General features: G+C 41.4%; 1 long non-coding RNA gene across 1 annotated transcript in view; it reads right to left on the bottom strand.

Moving 5' to 3' along the window:
- Positions 1-1,738: 1,738 nt before the first annotated feature.
- LOC121134531 overlaps positions 1,739-14,838 on the bottom strand; it is a 46,647-nt gene continuing 33,547 nt past the window's right edge. The window contains exons 2-3 of the long non-coding RNA XR_005871624.1: positions 3,174-3,288; positions 1,739-2,523 (exon numbers count right to left, since the gene is read on the bottom strand). This is a non-coding gene — a long non-coding RNA (uncharacterized LOC121134531). The remainder of the gene's footprint in view (positions 2,524-3,173; positions 3,289-14,838) is intronic.

Genomic DNA, 14,838 nt, shown 5'->3' with positions numbered 1-14,838 from the left:
TTAAAACAAATATCAAAGTTCATCATGTATGAAAACAAGAACTATCTCTTGGATACCTTCTGTTTCTATTTATCCCTTATATACTGACTTTAACTGACTTCTTTTACAAAGCTTCCAGGTGCTTGTTCCTCATGCAGGAGTCTGATGTAAACAAACAGTTAATTGCAGTCACCCCATCCTGCTACAGGGCTCTGGTCCATGGTCCAGCCAGTTGTACGATTGCTTTAACCTTATGTTAACTTTATATTTAACCTTATGCTATAGTGATTCATGTTAATCTTGTAAAAGTTTGCCTCGTGTTACTTTGTCACGTAATGTTCCCCACAAAGGTGTACAATTATCACCTCCTAACTGTGACAACTGTTGAGTTTATCATGGCCCCTTGGGTGGGCTCTCTTCTGAGGTACTCTGACTGTAGTTCCCTCATCAACCATGTGTCAGATCGAAGCAGATATGGAGAGATCGGCACCCTCAACCCCTAAAAGCAGTTTGGTGACCTCTGAAAGGTGAACTAATGGTTCACTCAACTCATCCCTCTTCTTGATACTCTGGACATTGTTTATGGGACTCAGAACTGAAACAGTTGAACTGAAGCCTCCTTTGTATCAATTAACCTTCCTCTCAACAGCTCAGATCAGCTTAACATCTTTCAGGACCAGTTCGACTCCTAGACTGCTGCAGTACTCCACCATTAAAAAGGACCAAATCTGATTACTGTCAAGAATGGGATCCAACACTGCTTCCAGACCAACAGATCCTAACTGGTTTGCAATGGGACCAGACAAAAATTCCTTCTGGTTCCCCCTCACCCTGGCTCCTTCCCAAGATCAATCATTTCATCCTTATTATCCTCATACTTAAATGTTTTCACTCTGGCTTTTAGATGTTTTACTTGCTGAACTTCCTCCAATACCCAAGCAAAATGTTCTGTAAGCTCTCCCAACGCCTCTTGCCCTACAACAGATCTCAAAAAGACCTTTTAGATGATATGGAGGAAATCAGCTAAAAAGGACCTGCACCCCTTTTCCCCAGGCAGATACAATCCTTTACATTAGTCCTCTGTTTCCTCTTGTCCCCTCCTTTGATGCTGTGTACCCTCCTGATACTTCTGTGGGCTCATTTTCATGCAATAATCCTGGCAAAGGGACCAGTTACCAGTCACTGTCACCCTGAGTCACCTCTATGTCCATTTCCTCTCTCTGGCCCACTCCATCTCTCCCACCTCTGTCCTTGCCCCTCCATGAACATTTCCAGAAAAATCTGTTTTCTCTGTAAGCAAGCCATCTGCTTTCAGTGCTCTAATGTTAATTTTCCAAGCCTCCTCAGGAATACAAGATGGTAATCGTCCAATCCATCACAGCCAATCAAGTTAAGACTCTTTCCCTCTTCCAGGACCAGAGGGCTGCTCTTCAGTGGACCAAGAACTACCCACTCCGACAAAACCCTTCTCAGCAGAAAGTAGCTATAACGCCCCTGCCCTTCGTTTATATCCCCTCTTAGAGTCAGGAATGATAGTTTCCTGCTGAAAGACTACATTTTTCACCTTCCCTTGAGACTACAGAAGTCATTTCTGCCCTTATAAGGGTCCTGCATCCCATCATTCCCTGTAAGCATGTTGGCCATCTCCACACATGGGTGACAAAGATGTCCCCTCACTGTGAATAAACATGGCTTTATTTAAGGCCAGGAAAGGAAAAAAAGAAAGAAATACCCAGGTTCTTATTCTGGGACAATGGACACAGGCTTAGAAGAAGTGGAGACATTTTGGTAGGGAGGAAAGAACTAGGGATGGAAGTAGACTAGTGAATTGGTGGTAAAGCCCCCAAAAGCCCAAGGTCATGAAGCACACAACTCTTTATGGGACATTTATGTAGCACCCACCTTCCCCAGTTTTCTATGGGGGCTTTTCTTACACATGCTTTGTCCATTAGATGAAGCCTAGGTCGGGAAGGGAAGGTTTCCAGCTTTTCCTGAGCATGTTCTGTAATTGTATGAAGACTCCCTCAGGGAGGGGAAGGTTTCCAGGGTTTCTCTGCAAATGGAATTCTTCCACCTGTTAATCTTGGTACTGCAGTTGCCAGGTCCCACCTCTATTCTCTTGCTGCGTTACAGAGGGTTCTCTACAATCAACACTGTCTGTAACTTTACAGTGAGGAAAAGCCTGGTTGGGGGTCCTCATGTGTAGAGATTCGGTCATTTCCCAGCCGTTGGTGGGGATCTGTTAAATGTGGATGATACTGAGCATGAGAGGCTGTGAGACATCAGGATGACTGATGTTCATGCCCCAGTATGAGGGCCCTGTGCTGAGTCTGGGTTTGTCGTGCTGCGGGATGAGAGGTAGGACTTGGAGAAGTGGAGACAGACTCTGCTTCTGGACAGCGGCCCCAGATCCCAGGCTCATGATGGCCTAGAGCAACTCTGTCTGTTGATGAGTCCAAACAGCGCTCATATTAGGGCTTGGAGACCTGAGCTGCTTGGCTTTTTACTGGCAGGATTGCAATCACTACTGTCTTTGAGATCTCTCTGTAAAACCATATCAAAGGAAGGAAATGTGAGAAAATGTGAATACCTAGTCCCACCTTGCTTGGGTAATTTACTATAGAAAATATCTTGTCCTCCTCAGTCCCACTGGCTAGTAACAGCACAGACAAGAGGTATAATTGCATACAGCATGATTTTGCTGCCACAGGATTTTGGTTAATGGGGTAACTTACAATTTTACACTTCAAAATATCAGCATCCATTCAAACTGAGTACATTAGGAGCAATTAGAGGAGATTATGGATTTGAAATGAAGAAGGAGATACATTAATATGTCTAATTACTATGTTAATTAGACATCCGGGCCATAATATTTCATACGTAAATGGTAATGTTGATGGAACTGTAATTACTATTATTGGTAGAAGTATTATGGAGTGCAAAATGAATCTCTGCTATTCTGCTTAGCAGTAAATAACAGCCTGGTCCTCAGGGGAACTTATGTGTAAGTCTGCCCACTCCCCACCTCCCAGGGACCAAGTGACTCAGGAGTCTGTTAATAGAAAACTCGGGGTGGGAGTGATGTTAACAGCTCTGTCATGCCCTGTCATATGCTGCCTGCCTGTGAATGTCTGAAGCATTCCTAGAAAGAGTGTGGCCAAGGAATTTCAAGGAAGTTGCTGGACTCCTACCTTTAAATGCCCTCGGAAGTCAGTGTATTAAATCACAAGTTAGTTTCTTCAGATTTTCAAGTCCAGACTGCTGCAGAGCATTGGGAGTGGGCCAGTGGGGGGCTGTCCAGGATGCCTGGATTACAGAGGAGGAGTTGTGCTTATATTAATGTCAGGGATAGACTAGAATGACCAGGTAGAGTGTCCCTAGTTTGCAGAGATTTTTCTGATTTAAAAACTCATAGTTCAAGCCCAATGTGGTGTTTTACATCTATAATTTTAGTGCTGGAGGCCACTAAGCTAGGAGGGTTTCCCTGAGTTTGAGGCCATCCTGGATCATATACTGAGTTCCTGGCTAGCCTGGGCTAAGAGACTCTGTCTCAAAGAAACAGAAAGGCAGAACAACCCCAGCAGCCCACATGCTGGGATCCTATCCTGGCTTGGAAAGGGAAACCTGATCTGTCCCAGGAAAGCCATGTCTTAGCTTACTCTGGGCTCCATACACCACACCTCAGTGAGTGAGACCCTGCTTCTGCCTCTGGGATTATCCATATGGCTATCTATCCTAGGGTATGAGATCCCAACTGCACGACTCAGGCTTCTGTTTTCAAAGTGGCTTTGTGTTCTGTAGCAACAAGAGAGAGGAAATTAAAGACCTTAGATCCAAGTATGCTTTAATTTTGAACACGTGTTCAAAATTCATATCAGGGTTTTAGACATAGCCTTGGGTTTTTCATGCAGCCATAAGGCATGAGCTCATACACCATGCTGTAGAAGACATAGTGTGGACCCCATGCTTGAGAGTCATTGAACTTAGGGTGCCTTCCAGTCAGGGGTGGGAATCCCTTAATGACTTTCTGGTGTCCACTCTGCTTCCTGTTGGAAATGTCTTCCAGGACACACAGGCTCAACTTGAGTCGCTCTTCAAGTATCAGGTCTGGGGCTGCTCACTTGCCCTGTAGCACCGAAGGATTTTTCCTTTTAGGGAATCTGCCATCCCCAGGGGATTCAGGTAGGGGAGGTAGATAAAGGGGCCTGAGTTTTTAGTGCCAGTGAAAAGGTGTACCAACTAGACAAAGCCATCAGCATAGGTGAGGCATGGCACATGTTTTTTTTTCTGTATACTTGAATCCTCTGTGAAGTAACAGGAAGCAAAGCAATGGCCTGGCCCATTCCCCAGTTTCCCTGATGTCTGTGTTGCTGTGTGTGTGATGGATATTCCTGCTAAGTCTGTGTCTTGTTCTTTCTGAGCACAGCCCATTTGGTCTTTTGTTTGATCCCATGAACTTCTTTCCTATACCCCAAGCTGCTCAGATCTCTCAGGTTGGTTAGAGTCGTTGGCGAACAAAGATTCCTCCAGTTCATACAGATCCCAGTTTTGCAGGGTATCAGGTCAGGCAATCTCTACAGCATCTCTGCAATTGGTGGACCCCATTCATTCCAGGGTGTTCAGGCCGTGAGTTCAAAGCCATTTAGAAAAAGGGGTTTGGGGGAGGGAGTGGGAGCTGGGAAGAAGAGACGGGGAGAAGAAGAAGAGAGAGTAGGTCATGGGGGAACAGGAAGGTTGAGTGGGGGGTAGAATAGGGGGAAGAGGGAATCACAGGTTAGAAGACAGATCTGGCACCAGTGAGACCTCTAGTGATCTAAAGGGATGACACCAACTGGCAAGCTAAGCAATAGTGGAGAAACTACCTTAAATGCCCACTCCTGATAATGAACTTGATGTCTATAACCACACTAGAACCTTCATCCAGTGACTGATGGAAGCAGAGGCAAACAACCACAGTTAAACACTGAACTGAACCCATGGGACCCAGTGACAGAGAGAGAGGAGTGATGAGCAAATTGGCAAAGAATGGGCTGGCAAAACCAGCAGAGACAGTTGATCTGAACAAGGGAGAACTCTTGGACCCCAGACTGACAGATGGGATGCCAGCATGGAACTGATACAGACCCCCTGAGTGTGAGAGTCAGTGAGGAGGCCTGGGCAACCTATGGGGCCCTGGGCAGTAGATCAGTGTTTATCCCTGGCATACAAACAGACATCGTGTGCCCATAACACAAAGAGGGATGCTGTCTCAGCCTGGACTCTTAGGGGAGTGCCTGGACCCTGCCCTGAGTGAAATAACAGACTCTGGATATTCCCTATGTGGAAGGAAGTGGGGATAGGGTGGGAGGCTGGGGGGGGATGGTGGGGATGTGTGGGAGGAGGGGAGGGAGAGGGACCTGGGATTGACATGGGAAGCAAGCTATTTAAAATAAAAAAAGCTATTGTGTCCAATAAAAAAAAATAATTCAGTGTTAACAAACTCTTCATGTGGCTGCCAGTGACCTCTGCTCTGCAGAAAATGGAAATGAGTCTCATGGCTTCTGGAGGCTCCTAGGTGACCCTGCCTTCGGGTGGGAACTGAGGGACTAGATTGATGTCTTGATGACACTTCAAGCTCCATGCCATCAGGAGTATTCATTCTCCTTCCAGTTTATGTTTCACTTCCTGGCATGTATCTCTCTCAAGAGCATTGTCTCCAGAGAGAGCGCCAGGCCTCAGGATACACAGGCGCAACTTGAGTCAGACTTCAAGTATCAGGCCCGTGGTTGCCCACTTCCCCCGCAGCATAGAAAAGACTTTAATTGCTCTCCTGCCAGCTCTTCCAGATGACCAAGCTAGAATATACTTCATTTCCCAGAGGGTCTCTTACCTGCCACTGTTTTTATGTTAACAACTGCTTTAAAAAATAAACCCCCCAGAAATTAATTTAGGATGAATGTAAGTAAAAGGAGAGTGTGGGAGGAACAAGGAGGCAGAGGGAATAGACATGGAAACAGGCCATGGATTAGGAAGGCTTGGGGGCCAGGCAGCAGGATCTCAGGCCAGTTCCTGTGGTGTGTGAGAGGTTACCACACCTGCCTGGCATCCTTCACAACTAGTGGGCATGTACTCACACCCTAACTGTGTCACTATAATCTGGAATCATGCCTCATCTAAAGGTTCTCATGAAAGGCAAATGAAGAGGGAGAGGACAGTTTAGTCCCAGTCATCTGGGCATGCCTGGGGTGTGTGTGCTTGCTGACAGTTGTTACTAGAGAGTTGGGGGTGTCAGTGCTTTAGCTGAGTATGAGACAGAAAGAGTGTGTAACTTAAAAGGGAGGGGCATTTGAGAATTCCAGCAGTTTTGTCTGGTACTTTAGGGTGATGGATTATCTTTTCAATGAGACTTTCTGGGTAGAGCTTTAATACTCCAGACGCTCTATTGTGAAGAATATGCCCACTGTCAATCATTCCTGACCAGCTTTACATTCCTTACAGATCCCAGCAGCATCTTAAAAAGAAAATTCTCTTGTTGATTAATTAGATGCTAAGAAATGATCTTTTCCCTTGTCTTTGATACTTTTATTCATTCTTTGAACACTCAGCTTGCCAGACAATGGGCACATATAATTGAGATGTTATAGGGCAATATAGTGTTGTCACAATGCATTATCATGTTATAGTGCAGTATAGTGATGTCACAATGTATAATTGTGATGTCATAGTGCAGTATAGTGATGTCAAATTGCATAATAGTGATGTCATAGTGCAGTATAGTGATGCCACAATGTACAATTGTGATGCTACAGTGCAGTATAGTGATGTCACAATGCATAGGTGTGATGTTACAGTGCAGTATAGTGATGTCACAATGTATAAGTGTGATGTTATAGTGCAGTATAGTGATGCCACAATGCATTATCATGTTATAGTGCAGTATAGTGACATCACAATGTATAATTGTGATGCTACAGTGTAGTATGGTGATGTCACAATGCATAGGTGTGATGTTACAGTGCAGTATAGTGATGTCACAATATAAAATTGTGATGTCGACGGGCGGTGGTGGTGCACGCCTTTAATCCCAGCACTCGGGAGGCAGAGGCAGGCGGATCTCTGTGAGTTCGAGGCTGGGCTGGACCGATAGCCTCTGAAACAATACAGAGAAACCCTGTCTCGTAAAAACCAAAAAAATAAAATAAAATAAAATTGTGATGTCATAGTACAGTATAGTGATGTCACAATGTATATTTGTGGTGTTACAGTGCAGTATAGTGTTGTCACAATGTATAATTGTGTTAATCAGCTGTAAGAGTTCCCTGGTAGAGTTCTTTGGGTCATTTATGTAAACTATCATATCATCTGCAAACAGTGAAAGTTTGACCTCTTCCTTCCCAATTTGTATCCCCTTGATCCCCCTTTGTTGTCGCATGGCAATGGCTAGAACTTCAAGTACGATGTTGAAAAGGTATGGAGAGAGTGGACAGCCTTGTTTTGTTCCTGATTTTAGAGGAATTGCGTTGAGTTTCTGTCTATTTAGTTTGATGTTAGCTGTTGGTTTACTGTATATAGCTTTTATTATGTTTAAGTATGTCCCTGTTATCCCAGATCTCTCCAAGAACTTTATCATGAAGGGGTGTTGGATTTTGTCAAAGGCTTTTTCAGCATCTAGTGAGATGATCACGTGATTTTTGTTTTTCATACTGTTTATATGGTGGATTACGTTGATGGATTTTCGTATGTTGAACCATCCCTGCATCCCTGGGATGAAACCTACTTGATCGTGGTGAATGATTGTTTTGATGTGTTCTTGGATCCAATTTGCCAGTATTTTATTGAGTATTTTTGCATCAATGTTCATGAGGGATATTGGTCTGAAGTTCTCTTTCTTAGTTGTGTCTTTGTGTGGCTTGGGGATCAAGGTTATTGAAGCCTCATAGAAAGAGTTTGGCAAAGACCCTTCTGCTTCTATTGTGTGGAATACTTTGAGAAGAATTGGTATAAGCTATTCTTTGAATTTCTGGTAGAATTCTGCACTGAGGCCATCTGGACCTGGATTTTTTTTTGGTTGGGAGATTTTTGATGACTGCTTCTATTTCCATAGGGGTTATAGGTCTATTTAAATTGCTTATCTGTTCTTCAATTAGTTTTGGCAAGTGATAGCTATCCAGGAAGTCGTCCATTTCCTTTAAATTTTCAAATTTTGTGGAGTGCAGGTTTTCAAAGTATGACCTGATGATTCTCTGGATTTCCTCAGAGTCCGTTGTTATGCCCCCCTTTTCATTTCTGATTTTGTTAATTTGCATGCTCACTCTCTGCTGTTTGGTAAGTTTGGTCAAAGGTTTGTCTATCTTGTTGATTTTCTCAAAGAACCAACTCTTCGTTGTGTTGATTCTTTGTATTATTTTCCTAGTTTCTACTTTATTGATTTCAGCTCTTAATTTGATTATTTCCTGGTGTCTACTCCTCCTGGGGGAGTTTGCTTCTTTGTATTCTAGAGTTTTCAGCTGTGCTGTTAATTCTCTAGTATAACTATTCTCCAGTTTCTTCATGTGGGCACTTAGTGCTATGAACTTCCCCCGTAGCACTGCTTTCAAAATGTCCCATAGGTTTGGGTATGTTATGTCTTCATTCTCATTGAATTCTAGGAAGTCTTTAATTTCCTTTTTTATTTCTTCTTTGACCCAGGAATGGTGCAGTTTGCATTATTCAATTTCCATTAGTTTGTAGGTTTTCTGCAATGTGTAATTGTGATGGCACAGTACGGTATAGTGATGTCACAATACATTATCATGTTGTAGTGCAGTATAGTGATGTCACAATGTATAATTGTGAGGTCATAGTGCAGTATAGTGACGTCACAATGTATAATTGTGATGCTATAGTGCAGTATAATGATGACAAAATGTATAATTGTGATGTTATGGTGCAGTATAGTGATGTCACAATGTATAATTGTGATGTTATAATGCAGTGTAGTGATGTCACAATGTATAATGTTGATGTCACAGTGCAGTATAGTGATGTAACAATGTATAATTGTGATGTTATAGTGCAGTATCGTATTGTCACATGCATAATTGTGATGTTATAGTGCAGTATAATGATGTCACAATGCATAGGTATGATGTTATAGTGCAGAATAGTGATGTCACAATATATGTTTGTGATGTTATATTGCAGTATAGTGATGTCAAATGTATAATAGTGACGTTACAGTGAAGTATAGTGATTTCACAATGTATAATTGTGATGTTATAGTGGAGTATAGTGATGTCAAAATGTATAATTGTGATGTTACAGTGCAGCATAGTGATGTCACAATGCATAATTGTGATGTCACAGTGCGGTATAGTGATGTCACAATGTATTATGTTATAGTGCAGTATAGTAATGTCACAATGTATAATTGGGATGTCACAGTGTGGTATAATGATGTCACAATGCATTATGTTATAGTGCAGTATAGTGATGTCACAATGTATAATTGTGATGTTGTAGTGCAGTATAGTGATGTCACAATGTATATCTGTGATGTCATAGTGCAGTATAGTGATGTCACAATGCAGTATGTTATAGTGCAGTATAGTAATGTCACAATGCATTATATTTTAGTGCAGTATAGTAATGTCACAATGTATAATTGTGAGTCATAGTGCAGTATAGTGACGTCAAAATGTATAATTGTGATGTTGTAGTGCAGTATAGTGATGTCACAATGTATAATTGTGATGTTGTAGTGCAGTATAGTGATGTCACAATGTATATCTGTGATGTCATAGTTCAGTATAGTGATGTCACAATGCAGTATGTTATAGTGCAGTATAGTAATGTCACAATGCATTATGTTTTAGTGCAGTATAGTGATGTAACAATATATAATTGTAATGTCATAGTGCAGTATAGTGAGGTCACAATGCATAATTGTGATGTTATAGTGCAGTATAGTGATATCAAAATGCATTATGTTATAGTGCAGTATAGTTATGTCTCAATGTAAAATTGTGATGTCATAGTGCAGTATAGTGATGACACAATGTAAAATTGTGATGTAATAGTGAAGTATAGTGATAATACAATGTATAATTGTGATGATACAGTGCAGTATAGTATTGTAACAATGTATAATTTAATATTATAGTGCAGTATAGTGATGTCACAATACATTATCATGATGTTATAGTTCAGTATAGTGATGTCACAATGTATAATTTTGATGTTACAGTGCAGAATAGTGATGACACAATGTATAATTGTGATGTTATAGTGCAGTATAGTGATGTCACAATGTATAACTGTGATGTCATAGTGCAGTATAGTGATGCCACAATGTATAATTGTGATATCACAGTGCAGTATAGTGATGTCAAAATATATAATTGTGATGTTATACTACAGTATAATGATGTCACAATACATAGGTGTTTTGTAACAGTGCAGAATAGTGATGTCTCAATGTATCATTGTGATGTTACAGTGCAGTATAGTGATATCACAATGTATAATTGTGAAGTTATTGTGCAGTATAGTGATGTAATAATGCATAGGTGTTTTGTCATAGTGCAGAATAGTCATGTCACAATGTATAATTGTGATGTTATAGTGCAATATAGTGATGTCACAATGCATAATTGTGATGTTATAGTACAGTATAGTGATGTCACAATGCATTATATTATAGTGAAGAATAGTGATGTCACAATGTACAATTGTGACCTCACAGTGAAGTATTTGATGTCAAAATGTATAATTGTGATGTTATGGTGCAGTATAGTGATGTCACAATGTACAATTATGATTTTATATTGCAGTATTGCGATGTCACAATGCATAGGTGTGATGTTACAGTACAGAATATTGATGTTAAAATATATAATTGTGATGTCATAGTGTAGTATAGTGATGTCACAATGTATAATTGTGATGTTATACTGCAGTATAGTGATATCACAATGCATTATGTTATAGTGCAGTATAGTGATGTCACAATGCATAGGTGTGATGTTACAATGCAGAATAGTGATGTTACAATATATAATTGTGATGTCATAGTGCAGTATAGTGATACCTCAATGCATAATTGTGATGTCATAGTACAGTATAGTGATGTCACAATGTGTATGTGTGATGTTGCCGTGCAGAATCGTGATGTCACACTGCATAATTGTGACGTCATAGTTCAGTATAGTGATGTCACAATGCATTATGTTATAGTGCATTATAGTGTTGTCCCAATGTGTAATTCTGATGTTACAGTGCAGTTTAGTGATATCACAATGCATTATCATGTTATAGTGCAGTATAGTGTCACAATGTATAATTTTTGATGTCATAGTGCAATATAGTGATGTCACAATGTATAATTGTGATGTCATAGTGCAATATAGTGATGTCACAATGTATAATTGTTATGTGTTACTGCAATATAGTGATGTCACAATGTATAATTGTTATGTTATAGTGCAATATAGTGATGTCACAATGTATAATTGTTATGTGGTACTGCAATATAGTGATGTCACAATGTATAATTTTGATGTTATTGTACAGTATAGTGATGTCGCCTGTCTTATCATGTTATAGTGCAGTATAGTGATCTCCCAATATATAATTTTGGTCTTACAGTGAAGTATAGTGTTGTCACAATGCATTATCGTGATGTCATAATGCAGTATAGTGACGTCACAATGCATAATTGTGATGTTATAATGCAGAATAGTGATGTCACAAAGTGTAATTGTGATGTCATATTGCAGTATAGTGATGTCACAAAGTATAATTGTGATGGCATAGTGCAGAATAGTGATGTCACAATGTCACAATGTATAATTGTGATGTTACAGTGCAGTATAGTGATGTCACAATGCATAGGTGTGATGTTACAGTGCTGTATAGTGATATCACAATGTATAATTGTAATGTCATAGTGCAGTATAGTTATGTCACAATGCATTATCGTGATGTTTTAGTGCACCCAAGCAGGTTTGGGGGTCAGGGTTGTAGTCAATCATGGCATCCTTTGCAAGAAGAGGGCAATATGCCTAAGGTCTATTATTATATTTGAGGACCAGACTGCCAGGTGGCGGAGCTGGCGAAGTGACCCCAGGGCTATCATGGGCCCTAATGCTCTGATTGGCTTTCGGAACTCCACTGTTATTCCTTGCTCCTTAGCAGCTATTTTACTGAAAAGTAGGCTTTCATTTCTCTATAGAAGTCAGCCCCTGTCAAATTCTCTGCAAGGAGGTTGGAGCATCCTGTGGATCCACTCTTCCAGATAGAGGCTTCTTCCCAAACAAACAGTCTCCTGTTATATGCTATTTATAGACAGACTCAGACTTCTGTCCACAGAATCGGCTTAAAGCAGGGTAGTCTAAAAAAAACTTGCAATATATGTCACTAATACATCAGTAGTGGAGACAAAATAAAATCACAAGAACACTCTAAATGATACTAAAAATGAGCAGAAAAGGGGTAAACAGGACAAAGAAGTATTGAGGGAAGAAAATACCTGGTAAATGATGATCTTGAAACTACAACTAGATTAATAACTGTATTAAATGAAGATGCCATAAACATCTTAAACCTGCATAAAACAACTTAAAGGCAGAGATGGTTCGACTGAATGGAAAAGCAAGGCCTTGTACTGTGCTATGCTGAATATACAGGTGGAAATGGGGTGTAAGTGTGAAGACGGGTGCCACATAGTGACATTAGTGTCACATTAGTTCTGTTGCTGTGTCCAGACACCATGACCAAGATGACTCATAAGAGAAAGCATTTAATTGGGGGCTTGCTACAGTTTTAGAGGGTTGATCCATTACCATCATGGTGGGGATAGTGGTGGCAAGTAGGCAGGCATGGTTCTGAAGAAGTAGCAGAGAGCTTTACATCCTGATCCACAGGCAGCAGGCAGAGGAAGAAAGGGAGAAAAACAGGGGTTGGGGCTGGGCCTAGCATAGACTTTGGAAACCTCAAACCCACCCCCACTGACACATCTCTTCCAGTAAGGCCATATGTCCTAATCCTTCCTAAACAGTTCCACTAACTGAGGACCAAGCTTTCAAACTTATTGGACTATTGGGGTCATTCTCATTCAAACCATCACAATGGGAGAGGAGGCAAATGCTGCCTTAAGGAACTTTGGAACAAGCCTACATCTATTGACTAGTATGAACCTCAGAACAAGAATAGGCTCTGGACAAAAAGGGATGTTATATGGAAACAGAGGTCAATTAGTCAAGAGCTGTAATCCTGAGTGTGCAGGCAGCTAATAAAAGCACTTTAAGTATGTGAAGCACATACTGATTGGACTTAAAAGAGGAGACAGATCCGTAATTACAGTGGGATGATAACCTTCACCTTGTAATCAATGCAGCAAGTAAACAGAATCAGCAAGGGCCCGAGATGGAGCTGTGTGCTCTGCCAACTAGATTTGATGACACTCAGGACACTTATGCAGAAGCAGCAGCAGCCATGGTGATGGTGGCCATGAATGGCTTTGCTCAGCAAATGTGGGACATCCACCAGGGTTTGCTAGCAGACACCAGCATTTCATGATATTGAAAGAAATTTAAGTTGCAGAGAGTGTTCTGTAGTCAGGAAAGAATCGAATGAGGATTCTACAAGCAAGGGATATTCAGAAATTGCCCTCATTAGGAAATCAAAGAAGAGTCTCTTAAGTAGCAGTCAAAGAAGATGAGAAACTGTTTCCAATTGAGCTGAAATGAAAATGTATCTAAACCTTGGGTTCTGTGGCTGACATAACACAAGAGGGTTACATGGCATTAAATATTTATGCTAAAAAGGAAGGATTCAGATGAGAACAAAAGTTTCTTTCTTAAGTGACTAGAAAAGAACCAATCAATTCCAAAACAACCAGAAGAAGGAAATAGTCAAGCTAAGGGTAGCAGGAGGGGATGGAAGATCTGATGGTCACCTTGGGAAGGATGGTGCTGTGGTTGGCTGCCTCTGCCCACCAGGACACCACCTGCTGCAGTGCAGGTCAAGACTGCCGGGCATCACAGCTACCTAGGGGGATCTTTAATGGGGAAGGGAATGGCTTGTTGAGCTATTAGGTGTGGACACACCGTGCTTATCAAAGAAGGCTCTACAGGAAAATAATGCTGCCTCCAGAAGAGGTGATGGAAGAGAATTCAAAAGGCACAGTTAAAGCAACAACAGCATGTAAAGAGAAGCTTTTTCCTTGAGAGAAGCCTTCCCGCCAGCTTGGATCTAGAGCCGCATCAGTCCCAAATAAACACACAGGCTATATTAATTATGAAGCTGTTGACCTTGCTTGTTTCTTACTGGCTAGCTCTGACTTAAGTAATTATCCCATAATTGTTAATCTAAGTATTTCTCTTACCGGAGAATAGTTCCGGGCTTCCTACCCCATGGCGTTACATCTTGACTCTGTGTTTCTTCTTCCCAAAGTTCTCCTGGATTCCTAGTCCCACCTATCTTGGTTCCCTATTGGCCCAACAGTGCTTTATTGGCATATACATAGGACTTCCCCCCACAACAACAAAAAGCAGCTAAAGGGGAAAAGCAACATAACCACGTATTCTGGGAGAGAAACAGCTGTCTCTATGTATGGCTTCTTAGGCTGCTGCAGAGGGCTCTGGGCTTGGATTGTAAGTTCTTTTCTGAGCCAGTCACTGGCCAGGAAGACCTGCATTCTGATGAGAGGATCCAGGGTCCCAGCCCTGGAACTTGAGCCATAGGGACTAAATAGCCATGAGGGGAGGGGAGTTTTCCTCAGAGGAACGTGGGTGCTATGACTGGAAGAGAAGGGTGGGAGCTGGGGAAGGGAGCTAGGAATGAGGCATCATGTAGAAGTTTGTCCTTTCATCCACTCCCCTCTATTAGGAATTTCTG

Source organism: Mesocricetus auratus, unplaced genomic scaffold (assembly GCF_017639785.1).
Source record: "Mesocricetus auratus isolate SY011 unplaced genomic scaffold, BCM_Maur_2.0 Super-Scaffold_4256, whole genome shotgun sequence".
In the NCBI taxonomy this organism is placed as follows: Eukaryota; Metazoa; Chordata; class Mammalia; order Rodentia; family Cricetidae; genus Mesocricetus; species Mesocricetus auratus.
The sequence above is the reverse complement of the archived record's forward strand: the minus strand, read 5'-3'. Positions and strand labels throughout refer to the sequence as shown.